Source organism: Hipposideros armiger, unplaced genomic scaffold (assembly GCF_001890085.2).
Source record: "Hipposideros armiger isolate ML-2016 unplaced genomic scaffold, ASM189008v1 scaffold_8, whole genome shotgun sequence".
NCBI classification, from domain to species: Eukaryota; Metazoa; Chordata; class Mammalia; order Chiroptera; family Hipposideridae; genus Hipposideros; species Hipposideros armiger.
This window is the reverse complement of record NW_017731358.1, coordinates 5,531,093-5,549,422: the sequence shown is the minus strand read 5'-3', so window position 1 is coordinate 5,549,422 and position 18,330 is coordinate 5,531,093. Positions and strand designations below refer to the sequence as shown.

The window sequence follows — 18,330 nt, the reverse complement described above, 5'->3', positions numbered from 1 at the left end:
AGAGTTCTATGCTGATGATTCCCAAATCTCTGGTTGTAAACTCTCGACCATGCCACAGCCATATAAACCAGTTACCCTTTTGTATAGTTCCCCTTTCCCATAAACACATCCAAAAACAGCTTCTTTTACTTTTTCAATTGCCTTAGTCTGGTACATCATGGCCATTTTTTATTCATTCTTTTCTTTCATGTTCCACTTCTATCCTGATGAACTTTTAAAAAAAACTGTCAGGAAAGTAAAAAGGGACACTTTTTTTTTTTTTGGAAAGGCTTAATTTAACTTACAATATCTTCAATTTACAAATGAGAGAATTGAAGTGAAGTGATTGGCACAAGGGCAGCAGTTTATGTTGAAGCCGAACCAAGAAGTCTGAATAAGGCATTTACACATCATGGGTTTTCCCTAGGACAATTCCAGCTTCAAATATTATGTACGACTGTCCCCACAAATCACTGAAATATCCTGGATAATCCCATTTGCATCATGAAAAGTGCATTTTTAGCACCTTGAAGTGGGACAAAAATTATTTGTCAGAGTATATTCTAACTTTTTATCCAGGAAATATGGTCATTGTCTCTTTAACCATATTCCATACAGTTATAAAAAATGGAAGCATGCCCAGCAGAAGACAGGCTTAAAACACTCATTGAACATTTATTATCTCATTTAATTCTTACAACAATCTATGGGTAGGTAGGTTTGAATATTATAATCATTTTCCTAATGCCAAAAATTTGAGACTTAGATTTCCCAGATAAAACGTCTTAACCACTCATATTATCACATCGCTCTCAAAATCCTTAAATGGATTTTCATTTCTTTTCTCATCAAAATGATGCCCTGCCTGACTTTCAAGCTCTCCACAACTTAACTCATTCATGTTATCTTGCCTCGCCAACTTTATTTCACAGAAGCCTGGATCTTTTTCTATCCTGGGCCAATTCATGATCAAGACAATCCAGCGTCTGGATGCCAAAAACAAAATTACTCTGAGTAGTCCTACCTGACCTTGTCTTTTTTTGAGTAGTCACTTTTGGCTCTGTTATTAAAAAAATTTCCCCAAATTGCTTATATATTATGCTAGTACCACCTCTTGGAGGTCATGAGTTTCACATGCTTATTATTTAAAAAGTGAACAATTACCTCTTTTGATTTACCTTAACTTAGCCATGCTCATATTTCTCCATGTTCATATCATGGTCCGCAAGTCCAGGGCTACCATGTAGAGGCTGCCATGTTAACTGTGCTCCCTACAGTTGTGTATCACGTCCCTTGATTTTGTGATCTGGTGCACAAACCTGGGGTCACCTTAACCTTTTCTTTCGTAAGTATATGAAAGACTTTTTTTTTTTTCTGAGTAAGGTTTTAGACTTTCCCCACAACTTTTACTTGTTCTCTCTACTTCTGATTTCATTATAGCATTCCTATGATCCAGGGATTCAAAGTATAAAAGGGCTCTGAGGGGTGAATGCATCAGAGCTTTCAATATAAGATCAGGGCTATGTTTCTGGCCTATTTCCTTTACCATTCCTGATGATGTTCAACATTGCACTTGTCTTTTCCAATACAAAACACACGACTGCTGTCCTTCATAGATCCACTAGGGCAGATTAAGCTCTAGCTAAGAAGCACTCTTAACTATGAGGCAGGGGACCAGGGTTCTGGTCCTGGGCTTATCTCTGACTCATTATGTGATCCTGGGCAAATAATACAATAAAACCTGTGTGTTAGGAATAGTGCTGGATACGGGGATATAGAATTACATGAGTCACACACCCTGCCCCTAAGAGAGCTCAGAGGCTAGTAGAAGAGACTGATAAGAAAATCAGTAATTAAAACAGGGTATGATAGGTGTCAGAGGACATGGTGAATTTAGGAAACTGTGAGTAATTATGGAGTGGACAAAGGGGGAGTGGTTGGGCCTAAGGCTGGAAATGCAGCCCAAGGTTAGAATATAAAAGGCTGGTACACCACTGCATGTCTTTCGAACTTCATATTAAATACAATCGGGAGCCACTAGGATTGAAGTACTAGAGCCAATGACACTTTGTCGTCAGCCTGATGCTCCTCTTATCAATTTATTGCCTCTGCTCCACATTCACCCTTCATTGCCTCCTCAGCAAAACCTGAACTAGGCCCTTAAAATATTTCTCCTTTGTCAGCTGGCACAATGTTAAGCTTCCTCAGTGGAGGGTACTGGAGGGATACTGGAGGAGGAAGGGGTTTCTCTTGTGAGTTCCATGTACATAGTCTCCTCCTAAGCCCAGGAGCATGCAGTTTCTCTGGTGCTGGGATCCTGCGGTGCACAGCTTCTCCATCATCTGCAGTGTGTGATCTCTTAGCTGCCTGACTGCTGCAGTGCCCAGTTGCCAGCAGTGCACGGCTTCCCCTGGCACTTCTCTTGGGAAGCTTTGTAACAATGCAGCCACGGAGTCAGCCACCTTTTCAATAAATGGCTTCTCTGGTATTCCAGGCAGTAGATTTCTGCCTCCCTGATACCTCAGCAATTTCTCTGCCATCCAACTGTGGACGAAAAAAGGGGTTCTGTGGGAAGTAATTTCACAGGGTGATCTGATCATAAATTCCTAACTGGGCAGGTCATGGTGGGTAGTCACACCCGAGGCATATAACTTTTTAGTGAAAAGTTATAAGCCAGCCCTGTCTATTGTTCTTGTGCATCTAGGTTAACACCTTTGAAATACAGGAAGTACGACCCCTCACAGGAGGTATGAACCCTCTGAGAGCACCTAATCTTATGAACTATCTTGCAATCTGATCCCTGCCTTGCTTTCTCCAATCTTCCTTATGTTCCCTCCTTAGCTTCAAGTGCATAAAACAAGTTGCAAAGCTGTTATTCTCTGGAGTATTTGAGAACTCGCTCCCTGGCATTGTTGTCAATCTGACTCAAATAAATTCTTATAAAAATTCTCTATAGGTTTGGACGTTTCTTACTTCAACACAAGGAACTGTGGTCACATCCTCTGCAACAAGCTCTTGGGAGGCTGTCTCTTTTTTTGATGATTTATCTCAAGGGTCGTGGTTGTTCCTTTATGTCTGTGATTTCTGTATACTTTTTTAAAAAAATATTTTTATTTAAAATATAGTTAACATACAATATAAGTTTCAGGGGTACACCAGAGTTGTTCAACATTTATAGACCTAAAGAAGTGATCATGGTTAGTCCAGCAACCATCTGACACCATACTATGCTATCACGATATTGATGAGACATGTAAATGGGAGTGGGCCTGTGAGCTAACTGGAACAAGCTTGAACATTAACCACTTGGCTCTGACTCCCCTGGCCAGCACTGCACCTACAAGCTGACAAGCACCTTACATCCATCATAGGTGAGAACAACAGTTTCCAATCGCAGCGGTAACCCCCTGCACACTAACAAACACCCATCATAGATGGGAACAGAATGGTTCCCATTTGCGACAGCAACCCCCTGCAAGCTGACATCCATTATAGATTGGAACAGGGCAGTTCTCAGGAGAAGACAATTGTAATGGCAGCCCACTGCGAGCTGACAAGCACCCTACATCTTGCACAGAAAAATATAAAACCTCAGCACTCCTCATCATGGCAAATATTATTGACTATATTCCCCAAGCTGCATCCCCATGACTTGTTTTACACCTGAAAATTTAGACCACTTATTGTCCTTCACCTTTTCACCCCCTTTTTAAATTTTTCAATTACAGTTGACATTCAATATTATTTTATATTAATTTCAGGCATACAGCATAGTGATTAGACATTTACATAATTTAAGGTGTGATTCCCCCTGACTAGCTAATACCCACCTGGCACTATACATAGTTATTACCATATTATTGACTATATTCCCTATGCTGTACTCTACAGCCCCATAACTATTTTGTAACTACCAATTTGTACTTCTTAATCCCTTCACCTTTTTCATCCTATCCCCTAACCCTCTCCCGTCTATCACCCCAATAAATCTAGTATCCATCTGACCCCATACATAGTTATTACAATATTATTGACTATATTCCTTATGCTATACCCATGACTACTTTGTAACAACTAATTTGTACTTCTTAATTCCTTCCCCTTTTTTCACCCACACTCCCAACCCCCTCTCATTTGACAACCATCAAAATGTTCTTTGTATCTATGAGTTTCTTTCTGTTTTGTTTGTTTATTTTGTTCTTTAGATTCCACATATAAGCAAAATCACATTGCATCTGTCTTTCTCTGTCTCACACTCCACTCAGCACAACACCCTCCAGGTCCATCCATCCTGCCACAGATGGCAAGAACCCATTCCCTTCCATGGCAGAGCAATATTCCATTGTATACATGTACCACCACCTCTTTATCCATTCAGCCATCGACAGATACCTAGGTTACTTCCACATCTTGTCCATTGTAAACAAAGCTGCAATGAACATATGGATGCACATGTCCTCTTAAAGTAGCATTTGGGTTTCTTCGGGTAAATACCCAGAAGCAGGATTACTGGGTCCTTCTTCGTCTCTTGTTTTTCTCTTTGTTTCTTTGCCTTTGTTTCAAAGTCTATTTTATCAGGTAAAAATATGGCTACCCCAGCTTTTTTTGTTTCCATTTTACTGAAACATCTTTTTCCATCTCTTTATGTCTATGTGTGTCTTTCAATCTGAAGTGATTCTCTTGTAGGCAGCATGTGTAAGGGTTTTGTTTTCTTATCCATTCAGCCCTCCTATGTCTTTTGATTGGAGAATTTAATCCATTTACATTGAAATTTATTGTTGATAGCTATGTAACTATTACCAATTTTATTATTTATACTTATGATCTCCAACCCCCCCCCCCCCCCCCCATCTTAAAGAAGTCCATCTAACATCCCTTGCAATACTGGTTTGGTGGCGACAAACTCCTTTAGTTTTTTCCTGTCTGGGAAACTCTTTATCTGTCCTCCAATTTTAAATAATAGCCTTACTGGGTAAATTACTCTTGGTTTTTTTGGTCCTTGCTTTTCATCAATCACATTGAATATTTTGTTCCAATCCCTTCTGTCCTGCAAAGTTTCTGTTGAGAAATCAGCTGACAGCCTTGTGAGGGATCCCTTATAAGTTGCTAGTTGCCTTCCTCTTGCTGCTTTTAGGATTCTCTGTCTTTCACCTTTGCCATTTTAATTATAATGTGTGTTGGTGTGGACCTGTTTGGGTTCATCTTGTTTGGGACTCTCTGCGCTTCCTGGGCTTGTATGTCTATTTCCTTCGCCAGATTAGGAAAGTTTTCTGTCATTTCTTCAAATAGGTTCTCAATCCCTTGCTTTCTCTCTTCTCCTTCCTGTACCCCTGTGATGCAAATGTTGCAATGCTTGATGTTGTCCCAGAGGCTTCTTAAACTATCCCCAGTTTTTTGGGTTCTTTTTTATTTTTCTGTTCAGATTGGGTGTTTTCTGCCACCTTGTCTTCCAAATTGATTTGATCCTCTGCTTCATCTAGTCTGCTGGTGGTTCCTTCTAGTGCATTCTTCATTTCAGTTATTGTATTCTTCACATCTGACTGGTTCTTTTTTATGGTTTCTATGTCCCTTCTTATGTTTGCTATCTCTTTGTTGAAGTTCTCACTGAGCTCCTTGAGCATCCTTATAACCACTGTTTTGTATTCTGTCTCTTGTAGGTTGCTTGCTTCCATTTCATTTAGTTATATTTCTGGAGTTTTCTTCTATTCTTATATTTGGGACATGTTTCTTTGTTTCCTCATTTTGGCTGCCTCTCTGTGTTTGTTTCTATGTATGAGGTAGATCTGCTATGTCTCCCAGTCTTTGCCAGATGGCCTTATGTAGTAGGTGCCCACTTGTGCTCTGGCATAGTCTCCCAGGTCACCTGCTCCGGGTGCTCCAGGAATGTCTGTTGTGTAGGTTGTGTGTGCTATCCTGTTATAGTTGAGGCTTGATTGTTATTGGCATAGCAGTGGGTGGTATTTGCCCTCAGGCTGATCAGCTGTGGGGTTTGGCCAAGTCCATAGCTTATGGGCTGCTGTGCAGAGGATTCCCCCACTGAGTGGGATTCTCCCCAGGAGGCTCTGGTGCCTGTTGATACCTCCCTTTGTGTGTGCTGTTTGTGGGATTAATTGGGCTGTGCTCTGCTGTGGTCTGAAGCCCACCTCCAAGTTGTTGGTTCTGGGGCCTCTTGGGGAGGGGCGCCGGTGCAGGCCAAGGTCACCCACTGCCTATGACCAGCTGGGGACTACCTGGTATAAGTTACAAAGCAGTCTGCAGTTGTTTGCTGCCTGTGCTAACCCTGGAGGCACATGGGAGAGGCCACACTGTGAACCAAGTATGTCTGCCACTAGTTTTTGGCCTGGGGTACCTCCTCAAAAAGCCAAGACACCCCAAGGCCTGCTGTCACCTACCAGCTCCCTTAAAGTTCAGCCACCGATAAAGCCTCCTGTGGTATGCAAGTTAGGTGAGGCAGGGTCTCAGAGAGACACTAGAGTGGGTTACCAGGTTAATGTGGATCCTCAGCCAGTGCTGAGCCTGGAGCTACTTAGGAAGAGTCTAAGAGCACACTGAGGCCAGTTGTTGCCACCTGGGACCCGTGGACTCCAATATTTTTCCAAGAAAGAGTGCAATGAGGATGGGGCAAGATGCTTGTGGAGAAATTGCCTCTGGCTTTAAGGGAGTTGTGGGGTGGGGTCCCAGTGAGAAATCAGGGTGGAACCCCAGAGCTCACCAGACCAACCAGATTCAGATTTGGCCCTAAGCTTTGGGGGTGGGCTCAACTCATTAAAGATGGTGGCTGCTTGCCTGGCTGCATAGAGGAGGACCCCATATAGGGAAAATGGCACTGTCTACCAGTCCTGGCTTCAAAGCCATATACCTCAGTCTGCTTCCTGTGTGCCTCTGGCAACCTCTGAGTCACTGTCCCTCCACTGGAGCACACGGTGAGTGCCTGCGAGCGAGTGAGTCTGTGTGCACTCCATTTAAGAGGATGTCTGGGTTTCCCGTAGCCTTCCGTCACACCTGGATGGTTGGAAAACCCACTATTTTTCACAGCCAGATATTGTGGGGGCTTCTCTTCCCGGCACCAGTACTCTGGGCTGGGGAGCTTGGAGTGGGGCTGGGGTCTTTCACTCCTCTGGGGGGAACCACTAAGGCTGAGGTATTTTTAACCATTACACGGAGGTTTGGGACCAGCCTGGTTTGCATCTCCGCCTCTTCTACAAGTCTCAGTGTGGCTTCTTTATACCCTTAGTTATAAAGCTTCTGTTCAGCCAGACTTCAGATGGTACTCCAGGTTGATTGTTCTATAATTTAGTTGTAATTTTAATGTATTCATGGAATGAAGCAGGCATGGTGTTTATCTACTCTGCCATCTTGGATCCCTGGAGCAATTCCTGTATACTTTAGATCTCTCTATATATCTTACTAACCAATTTTTAATTTCCCCAAAACCATTATAGTTAAAAATTCTTTACATTAAACTTCTTTTGTTAAACTTGTTATCTGATTTATTTCTCTTTGTTGGACTCTGAAACATGCAGCAACTGACAGCTGTGTAGACAGGCTAAGGGAATGGACTGAAGCTTCAGGCAGGGAGCCTGGTTAGGAAAAATAGCAACAGTTTTGGCAACAACTCTCAAGCATCATTGCCTTGTAAAGCAGTTGCAGTGGGGAGAGATAGGAGAGACTGGAGCTATTGGACTTGATAACCACCGTGGAAGGAGGATAAGGACAGAGAAGAGTTTAGCATGACTCCCCACTTTTCAAGCTTAGATAACCAGGTAGATAGTGGCACCACAGTAGAAATGGAGAACACTGAAGGAGAGGCAGGTGAAATTCTCCACTCAAGTTCCCATATACTCTCAGGAGTTCCATGCACTGTTTTTTCTTTGTCAATTACAGTTGACATTCAATATTATTTTATATTAGTTCCAGGTGTACAGCTTAGTGGTTAGGCATTTATGTAATTTAAGAAGTGACTCCCCCAATAAGTCTAGTACCTACCCGGCACCATACATAGTTATTACAATATTATTGACTATATTCCCTATACTGTACTTTACATCCTTGTGACTATTTTGTAACTATCAATTTGTACTTCTTTATCCCTTCACCTTTTTCACCAAGCCCAGTAAGCCCCTCCTATTTGGCAACCAGCAATTTGTTCTCTGTATCTATGAATCTGCTTGTTTGGCTTGTTCATTTATTTGTTCTTTAGACTCCACATATAAGTGAAATATGGTATTCGTCTTTCTCTAACTTATTTTACTTAGTACAATACCCTCTAGGTCAATCCCTGTTGTCACAAATGGTAAGATTTCATCCTATTTTATGGCAGAGTAATATTTCATTGGATATATGTACTACGCCTTCTTTATCCAATTGTCTATTGATGGGCACTTAGGTTGCTTCCATAACTTGGCTATTGTAAATAATGATGCAATGAACATAGAGATGCATCATATATATTTTTGAATTAGCGTTTCGGATTTCTTTAGATAAATACCCAGAAGTGGAATTGCTGGATCATGCACTTTTGAGCCCAGAGACTTAGAATTATAGGTTCCTTAGTTTGGAGAGGCCCCAAAGCCCAACTTTTCTGCGTTTGAGTAGTATGGGCCATTTGTTCACATCAGATAAAAGAAGTGGAGAAAGATCAATTCCATCTTAAAATTCCATGATTCCAATGTATGGTAAAATTCTTTTTCCATTCTTAAAGCTTTCAGTATGGTAGGCCTTCCTCAATTATCCATTCAATCTCCCTCCCCCCAGCTCTTAAAATTCAACAGATTTCCTCTTTTTGAAACCCACATCCCTCCCAGTGTGGAATTATGGCCAACACATACATGCTGAGTGCTGAAGAATATAGGTTTTATCACATATGGAATATAGATTTGTTTCTGAAATTTCTCATTTGGTTTTATTGGTGTGAGCTAAACAGGCCTTCGGTTATATAAATGAGAGGTTTCAGTTACATGAATGGGAGGCTCTAGACACCAGGATCTCAGAGGCAGTTTCTACGAGCAGGTCTTAGAACCCAGGACCAGGCAACTGTATGTACTTGTCTGGGTTTGCAATAGGAGGTGGTAGGTTTGGGACACACGGTTACCCTTGCTTGGAATGCACTCGCCACCTTTTCATAGGTTCTTCAGATCTCAGCTCAGCTTCCCCTGAGCTCTCTGTCAGTTCCATTACACCTTCTCAGAGCACCACTTACCCAACTCTCCTTGGCAACACTTAGCTCCAATTTGACATTATGTGCATGATTCTTTGATGAATACCCTGTCTCCTGCAATTGGTTGTAAACTTGAGGGCAGGGACAGTCAATTTCTGCTCACTATAGAATCCCCAGTGCCTAGCCGGGTGCCCGGAATACTGGAATACAGTGCTCAATAGATATTTGGAAAATGAATCAATGATAGCAGTTTATAAAATGAATGCTAGTCATGCTCATTGGTCCTCATGACAAGCCCTCCCCCCCCCTCAGGTATTCTTATATCCACATTACAGATGAAAGAGCAGAGGTTTGGCTAGTCAGTGGGCTCTGGTCCCAGATTCCATTGTGTTTCCAAATCACTGTCCTCTGTGTAAGACATCATCAAGTAGTCCTGGGTACAAAATATACATATAGTGTGGGCAGAGAGCAATAATCACCCATGGTCGTATTCCCTTCAAGATCACAGTCCCCTCCTCTTGCTCTGTGAACAAGGAGGGATTCAGGATCCAAGTGGGCTCATGGCGCAACACTTCCCTCAGACTTGCGCAGCCCTCTGGGAGCTCACACGGTCCCCTCCCTCCACTTCCCCTTCGGGGTTGCTACCTGAGGCTCGCTCCCAAACGAGCTGTCTGGCACCAGGTGACACCTTGCGCCTGGCCTCAGGCGTGATGTGTGAAAGATCCAGTGGCACCCTTGGCAGGGGCACAGCTGCAAAACTTGGACTTGGGCGGGGGGGAAAGGGCGGTACTGGCCTCGGCCTGGAGCGACAGGAGAGGTGGGGCGAGGCCTGGCTTTGTTAGCGCTTAACCTTAGCCTGGCAACCCCAACGCAGCTGCACCCTGGCAACCGTGTTGGAGGGGCAGGGTGCTACGTCACAAAGCCGCCCGAGTGCTACGTCACAGAGCCGCAGTCCCGTCCTCCCCGCCCACCTGTATGGCCCCCCCCCCTCCGCCCCCTCCCCACTCGGCCACAACCTTCCGCCAGGTCTAGGTTACTAAGGTTCAGCCAGGGCGGGTGTGGGAGAGAGGAACTGCTTGGGGGGTTGCTGGTGGTTGGAGGACGAGATGGCCTGGTGGTTTAAGGACTGGGATGGGGGCGTTAGGAAGCCTGCCGGAATGTGTGGCAATTTACAGTGGGCTTTTGTATATTAGAGAGTGGGAATGGAGCAGTTTAAAATGATCTTTTGGATTGAGGAAAGTGGGCAGGTGAGAAGTCTTTGGGAATAGTCGCAAGCATTTCTTGCAGTGCTTTTTCTTGTTGTTGAGCCAGAACGATTCCTAAGTGCATGACGCATATTAACCGTCTTAATTATGATCACCTCTGAGGCAAGTGCAAGTGGTATCTGCATTTACAGATGAGGAAACAGTGCAGAGTGTCAACTTGAGAAAAGTGAAAAAGGTGAAGGTCAAATATATTGTGACAGAAGATTTGACTCCGGGTGGTGAGCACACAATGCAATATACAGATGATGTATTACAGAATACATCTTGTACACTTGAAACCTATATCTTATGGGCTTGATAAAACCTATATTTTATCAACCAATGTCACCCAAATAAATTGAGTTAAAAAATAGGGTTAGGATTTGAACCCACCATTGTGTGGTTCTAGGTTCCTCACTCTTCATCTCTATAATGCTAATAAGAAAGGGGACAGAATTAGTGTGGATAGGCACAGAGCTCCAGATGCCCAAGGAAACAAGAGAAGGAAAATATTCACCGTGTAGAATGGCATCAAAGTCTCCCAGTAACTCTGGAGGTAGATATTTACGTTCGTTTTAGAAATCAGAAACAGCCTCAAAACTTAGAGAAACTTGACTGGTCAAACAGCTGGCAGTAGGGCCAACTATGATCCCAGGTCTTCTGATTTCAAGATTTTGCTTTTTTTTTTTTAGCTCCTAAGGAAGCAGGAAAAGCCCCACCTTTCTCTGTTACACCGTTTATCAGTTCACATCCATTTTTTAAAAGGTGCCCATTGCACAATCCAATCTTTCAATCCGTTTATACAGTACTGTGCATAATCAGTGAGTTCATCCAGGGTCTTCAAAGGCTTCTCTAGTTGTGAGATGAAAGCCGTTGTCTCTCCTTAGAGCAATTTCAAGCATCAGTGAGCAAGTGGGGGAGTTGGTTTATGTATGCAGAAGGCTTTTCAGAGCCTGCTGTCATCCATTGGGAAAGGGCCCAGCCTGCTGGCATTTGCCAAAGTCTTTCAGGTTCTTACACACCTGGAGAATTCTGGATGATCTGGGTAAAGCCACTACTAGCCCACAGGCGATTTGGGGATTAAAGAAACCTAACCCCTGGCTGTCACTTGCCTTCCTGAGCCCTCAGTAGGGATTACCAGGCTTTGGTATAGGCACCTCTCCAGCAGTGTGTGCCCTAGGACTGGAGGGGGGAGGCTAGAGGTTTGAGGGCTGTAGGTGTAGCTTCCAGGAGAAAAAGGCCACTATGGTCTGTTCTGCCTGTGTACAGAGAAGGTGTGCTGGTCTCTTCCTCCTGCCTTCCGGCAGAGTAAGTGATACAGACAGGCATGCATAATAATGATCTTCATGTAAAAGAAGGGGTGTTTCCGGCAAAGCAGCAGCCAGCTGGAGACAGAAGATGAAAAACAGAATTTTAGTGTGGCAGGTTAAATAAGAGAGAGGAATTTCATGATACTCTCTGACTGAAGTAGTCTAATGTCTATCTGCGGGAGGCCAGGTTGAAGGGCAGAGGTGAGGTTATCCTTGATTTATCCGTCAATAAATATGACAGAATATAGTGAAAAGAATGACTTTACAAGGAATTGATAATCACAAAATTCAGGAAAGTTGCTTTCTTCTGAGAGGCAGGGGTGTGGCAGGGAAAGGAGCACATAGATATGATTGGCGGGGATCTAGCTCTTGGTGTGGATGGTGGTTTTGTGGGTGTTCATTATGTTTCAGAGCTCACATACGCTCTTTTATATGTTTCAGATATCACATAAAATCTTTTAAAGTAAACTCATCAAATAGGTCACACTATTTTTATTTTCTTGTGTAATGGAGAATTGACTGTATACGTTTTCATTATTTTATTTCCCCCTCATTCGTATCAACATAAAAACATGCTCTAATTTCTCCCATTATATTCACTCCAGCTTTGAACCTCTTCTCTGCTCTATTGCAAAGTTCTTTAAAAGAAGTTGTCTGTACTTGCCACCTCTAATTTCTCTCTCCCAGTTTCTCTTGAATCCACTTGAATCAGGTTTTCATCCTCATCGCTCCATTTAAATGACTCTTGTCAAGAGCCCAAGTGACATGATGTTAAATCAAAGGTTATCTCTTGGCCTCAACTAGGCCTATCAGCAGCATTGGACTTGTTGATTACTGTCTCATCCTTGAAACGCTTTCCTTGGCTTCCAGGACATAATGCTCTCTGGGTTTTTCTCCTTCCTCACTGGCTCTTCCTTCTCAATCTTTTTATCCTGGTTGCTGTGGACTGAAGGTTTGTGTGTCTCCCCCTCCTCCCCCGCCACCCCCCAGCTCATATGTTGAAGCCCTAGCTCTCAGTGCGGTGGTATTTGGAGGTAGGACCTTTGGGAGGTAATTAGTTTAGATGAAGTCATGAGTGTGGAGTTTCTATGATGAGATTAGTGCCCTTATAAGAAGAGGGAGAGACCAAAGCAAGAAGGCATCAGCCTGCATACCTTCATGTGGGCCCAGGAATCCAATCTGCCAGCACCTTGATCTTGGGCTTCCCAGCCTCCATAACTGTGAAAAATAAATTTCTGTTGTTTAAGCCACCCAGCCCATAGTATTTTGTTATAGCAGCCTGAACTAAGACACTAGTTCTTCCTCTCTCTTTCTGATACCATAATGTTGGAGTGTCCCAGCGTTTACCCTTGGATTTCTTCTCTATCCACACTCCCCCCACCCTTTTTTAATCTCATCCACTCCCATGTTTTAGATATCAAATTTGTATCTCCAGCCCCAATCTTTCCCCAAGCCCACACTACAATAGCCAACTATCTACTTGATAGCACCACTGGGGGTCCAAATAGGCTTTTCAAACTTAACATGCCCCAAAGTGCACTGCTGATATTTCTTTCCAAACCAGCCCCTCCAGTCTTCCCCGTATAAGCAAATGACAACTCCATCCTTGTAGTTGCTCACACTAAAAACCTTGGCATTATCCCTGGCTGCTTTTTCTCTCACACCTTAAATCAATCAGAACAAAAATTGCTGGCTGTGTCTTCAAAAGATATCTGTAACCTGAGCACTTCCCTCCACCTCCACCACCATCACCCTGGTTTAGTAAACCTCATCTCTCACCTGGACCACTGCAATGGCTTCTTATCTTGTCTCCCTCTTTCTACTCTTGCCCTCCTATCGTCTATTCTCAACACAGCTACCAGAGCGATGCTTTGAAAGCCTGGCTGATCACGTCACTCTTCTGTTTAGACTCCTCAGTGATTCCCACCTTACTTGGAGTAAAAGGCAGTGATCCACAATAATTAAATTCTCTGAACCCATCATTTTCTTATTTTCTTCCCCCTTACTTCCCTCTTGCCACACTGACTATCTTGCTATCCATTAGAAAGGACCTCTCCTGGCTGCGGAGAAAAAGGAAACCTCATTACACTGTTGGTGGGAATGCAGATTGGTACAGCCGCTATGGAAGGCAGTATGGAGGTTCCTCAAAAAACTAAGACTAGAATTACCATATGACCCAATCGCTCTTCTGGGCATCTACCCCCAAAATCTGAAAACATTTATCTGTAAAGATATATATATTCCGATGTTCATTGCAGCATTATTTATAGTGGCCAAGATGTGGAAACAACCAACACATCCTTCTATAGATGATTAGATAAAGAAGATGTGGTACATATATACAATGGAATACTACTCTGCCATAACAAAAGATGAAATACTGCCATTTGTGACAACATGGGTGGATCTTGAGATTATTATGCTAAGTGAAATAAGTCAGAAAAAGTTGAGAACCATATGACTTCACTCATATGTGGGATGTAAAACTGAAGGCAACAAAGGAACAAGACAAACAAATAAAGAAACAAAAACTTAGACACAGACAACAGTTTAGTGGTTACTAGAGGGGAAGGGGTGGAAGAAGAGGGTAAAGGGGGTCAAATATATGGTGATGGAAGGGGAACTGACTCTGGGTGGTGAACACGTAATGCAATATATAGATGATATATTATAGAATTGTATACTTGAAACCTATGTAGTTTTGTTGATCATTGTCATCCCAATAAATTTTAATTAAAAAAAGAAGGCCCTCTACTGCCTCAGGGCCTTTGCACTTGCATTTCTTTTTCCTGGAACATGATTTCCTCAGGTATCCACATGGTTCACTCCCCAGCTCTTTTGGTCTATATTCAAATGTCACCTTTTGAGGGAGCCTTCACTGACCCCTCTATTTCAAATTGAATAGCAGCATCCTTTCCATCTCCTCCTTTGCTTTACTATCATAACAAACTATGTACTTTTAAACATTTGTTTTATTAATTTGTCTATGTTCTCTCACTGGAGTGCATGGATTTTGCTTTATTCACTGTATATTTCTGGGGCCTAGAACCGGTCTGCACACATTATTGACACCATAGATATTTGTTTATTGAATAAAATTCTTTCTTCCCTCTTCTCTACCTTTCTTCCTCCTCCTTCCTGCTTCCACGAGGTTCTCCTGGGAAGTGGTACTTCAGTGTCTATTCAGCTTTGCTAGCTGTGTCTTAGGGGCTAACGTTGTATTTGGCCAAGTAAGGACAGGTCTGGCACCAGGGGTAAAAATCCTAACTAGCCCTTGTGCCACCACCATCTCAGCTCAGAAAGTAAGTTTGACTTATTCTGTGCAACTTATATCGTGGTTCCCTTTCCCACGTTTTAAGTTTGCAATTTCATAGGAGAAAATGAGATGGGGCCCCATTCTATGCGCTGCTTGGGTAATGGAAAGCTGGGACTCAGGTGTGGCAATGGTTTTAGCACAATGGCGGGGATGGGGGGGCCCGGCCCAGACCCTGCACATTTCTGGGGCTCAGCTGTGAGGTGTGGCTGTCTCCTTATGGAGCCAATCTACTCTGTGGACATAATTTTTCTTCATATATATATATATATATATATATATATATATATATATATATATTAGTTTCTTCTGCTGAATAACAAATTACCACAAAGTAAGCAGCTAAAAACAACACAAATTTATGACCTCAGTGTCCATGGGCCAGGATCCTTAGCTAAGAAACTCACCAGGCTAAAATCCAGGTGGGGGCTGGGGCTTGTATGAGGCTCAGGGTCTTTTTCCACGCTCACTGGTTGTCACAGAATTCAGTTCCTTGCTGTTGTAGGACTGAAGTTGTTTACTTGCTGACTGTTGGCCAGAGGTCACTCTCAGCTCCCAGAAACCACCCCCGGGTCCTAGCTATGCGATCATCTCACAGCAAATCACAGCATGGCTGTTGGTTTTCTCCTGTCAGCAAAGGGTGTCTGATTTTTCTTCTGGTCTGTTTTAAATGCTCTCCTGATTAAGTCAGGCCCACCCAGGATAATCTCCCTTGTTAGGAACTCAAAGTCAACCAATTAGGGATGTTAGTTATATCTGAAAATTTCCTTTTGCACTTAACATTAGTCACAAGAGTGATATCCCATCATATTCCTGTGAGTCCCACCCACACTGAAGGAGATAAGAGTATACAGGCCACACGAACCAAGGGGCTGGAATCTTGGGGCCATGTTAGAATACTGCTTACCACAAGATGCATCTTTGCGAGGGAAAAACGAAAAACAAAAAACAAACCAAGAAAACACACTATCTTTCTTCAGAGAGAACCTTGGCAGCAGACAAGCACAGCTACCCTTTGTGGTTCTGCGTTTCCTCCACTTCTGCTGCCTTCCTGTAACGTTTTCTTCCACCTCTAGGGGAGCAACACCTCCTATAACCATTCACTTATCGAGAACAAACTATGTATTCCACATAAGGGGAAAATGTCCACCTAATCAAAGTCTACTTTTTAAAGAATTTTGAGTGATTAAAAAAAAAAGGGGGACATTAACCATTGGGGGTGGGTGGCGCAGACAAGACTTCTCCCTTCTTGACACTTGTGGCTTCTGTGGTGGCTTTGATTCTCCTTAGGACTGTCCCCAGCCTACGTGGCACCGTTGTATGCATTAGAGAAAGGTGGTTTCTCATGGCAGACATAGTCCTTGGGGGCACACAGGCTGGCAAGTGCGGCTAGAGCTGGACGTCAGCCAGCTCTCCCCCACAGAGCACTGCCTGGTTTTCTTGTCTCTGGAGCCTTCTATTTCCATCCCACATTATTCTTCTGTATACGTACACCATCCTCCCACCCCACCCAAACAAAAACGAAAAAGAAATATTCAGTTCTTGGTTTTCCCCATCTTCCCTTCGTGAGCATTTCTAGCCATAGGAGGATAGAAGTCTGTCTCTCTCGTGTGGATGACTCAGATTTACACCTCTAGTCTCAACCTCCTTCCTCAACTCAGTCCCTTGTCTAAACATCCTGGGCTTGGCTTCAAACAAGTTCACGAAAGACACGTCACCTTCCCCCAAGGCCAGCCTCACACATTCCTAGTTCTGTCAGTGGAGACATCATTCTCCCTGTCATCCAATCTACAAACATCAAAGTCATCCTCAAGCACTTCCTCTTTCTCTCCACACAGGCTGCCTGCTCCTCCTTTTAGGTCCTTGTCAAATGTCCTTTTCTTGTCAGTCTCACTGTTCCACACTGGTCTAAGCCCTTAGCATCTCCTGTGGGCACTGTTTCAACAGATTTCTGCTTACAGCCTCCTGCCTTTCCTCTCCCAGTGGTTCTCAACTGAGGGCAATTTTGCGCCCCCCAGAGAACATTTGGCTATGTCTGAGGACACGTTCCATGATCACAACTGGGAGTGAGGTGCTACTGCATCTAGAGAGTAGAGGCCAGGGATGCTGCTAAACACCCTACAATGCACAGGCCAGTCCTCCAAACAAAGAATTACGAGATTGAGAAACCTTGCTCTATGTCTACCCCTCCAAGCTTCCTGAATGTTATGTCTACCCTTTCTTTAGAAAATGCACTTTGCACATATTACCTGGCTGGAAAAAAATCATTTCCTATATATGCCATGTCTTCCTCTGCCCAAGATGCCCTCTGCCTTCTATTTCTATGCCAAGAAATCTCCCCTTTCTCTTAAAGCCCATAGCAAAGTGTCCAGCCAGTGTGCTGGGCTAGTCTCCATTTGTCCTCCTAGGCCCACTCTCTACTCTTCTCTCCCCACCTGTGCCTCCAAACTGCATCTCCTCACTCCCTTTCCCTCCAGTTACTGTTTGGGTTGGACTTGTGAGAGGCATCAGCACGGGACCCCTGATTGGGTATTTACTCCCCACCGCTGACCCTGAGCTGATCCTGTCCTGCCTTACCTCCGCAGCCTCAGCTCCTGTTCAGCATCCCTTTCCCCATAGCACCAGCTCTCAGTGGGACTCCAGTGACTTGACTCCTTGCCCTACCAGTTCAAGCTCAACATGGTAACTGCTTCCCACTGTTGGCTAGTCCCTGAGTTCGCCACTGGATTATTTGTCTTAACTCCACCCACACCTCAGTCAGTATTTTCTTACTTAAACTCTTATAGTTAAATCTTTTGATTGTGCCATCTGCTTCCTGTGGATCCTCAATGACACTTGAAGATTAGCCTTTCTCTTGGCTCCCTTGCAGAGTTTACAGTAGGGACCCCTCCTGTGCCATTCAGTGTGTCTGCTCTGATACCACTGCGATCCTCTGAAATCCAGTATTTCCCGTGTTTCCCAAACACATTGCAAACTCCTGCGCATTGGACTTATTTAACACATCCTTTACGCCCTCTGGCACAGTGTCGTGCTCAATGTTTACCAATGAAAATTATGAAAAAAAAATCACTTGATTTCCTAAACAAAGTGTTCTGGATTTAAATTACATATTTTGTTTTGCATACTATGGGTATTTAGGGGTGACTTGAACTTTTCCATGACGTACTTAAAACCAACCGAAGAATGGGCTTTGCAACTTAAGGTTGGCTGCTCATCTGCTTTGTTTTGCTTACTTCCGGGGTCCTGATGGCGTTCTGTGTATTTGTGGCTGCTGAATAAGGGAATGAAGTAACGTTGGGGTTTTCTGTACGGACTTCCTCCCTTGAA

At 43.5% G+C, this 18,330-nt stretch overlaps 1 protein-coding gene across 1 annotated transcript in view; it reads right to left on the bottom strand.

The window, feature by feature from the left end:
* The window catches only part of ROPN1 (rhophilin associated tail protein 1), a 34,884-nt gene extending 25,028 nt beyond the window's left edge, over positions 1-9,856 (bottom strand). Inside the window, exon 1 of the mRNA XM_019651173.1 lies at positions 9,782-9,856. The gene's annotated coding sequence lies outside the window, so the exon portion shown is untranslated. The remainder of the gene's footprint in view (positions 1-9,781) is intronic.
* Positions 9,857-18,330: the final 8,474 nt, after the last annotated feature.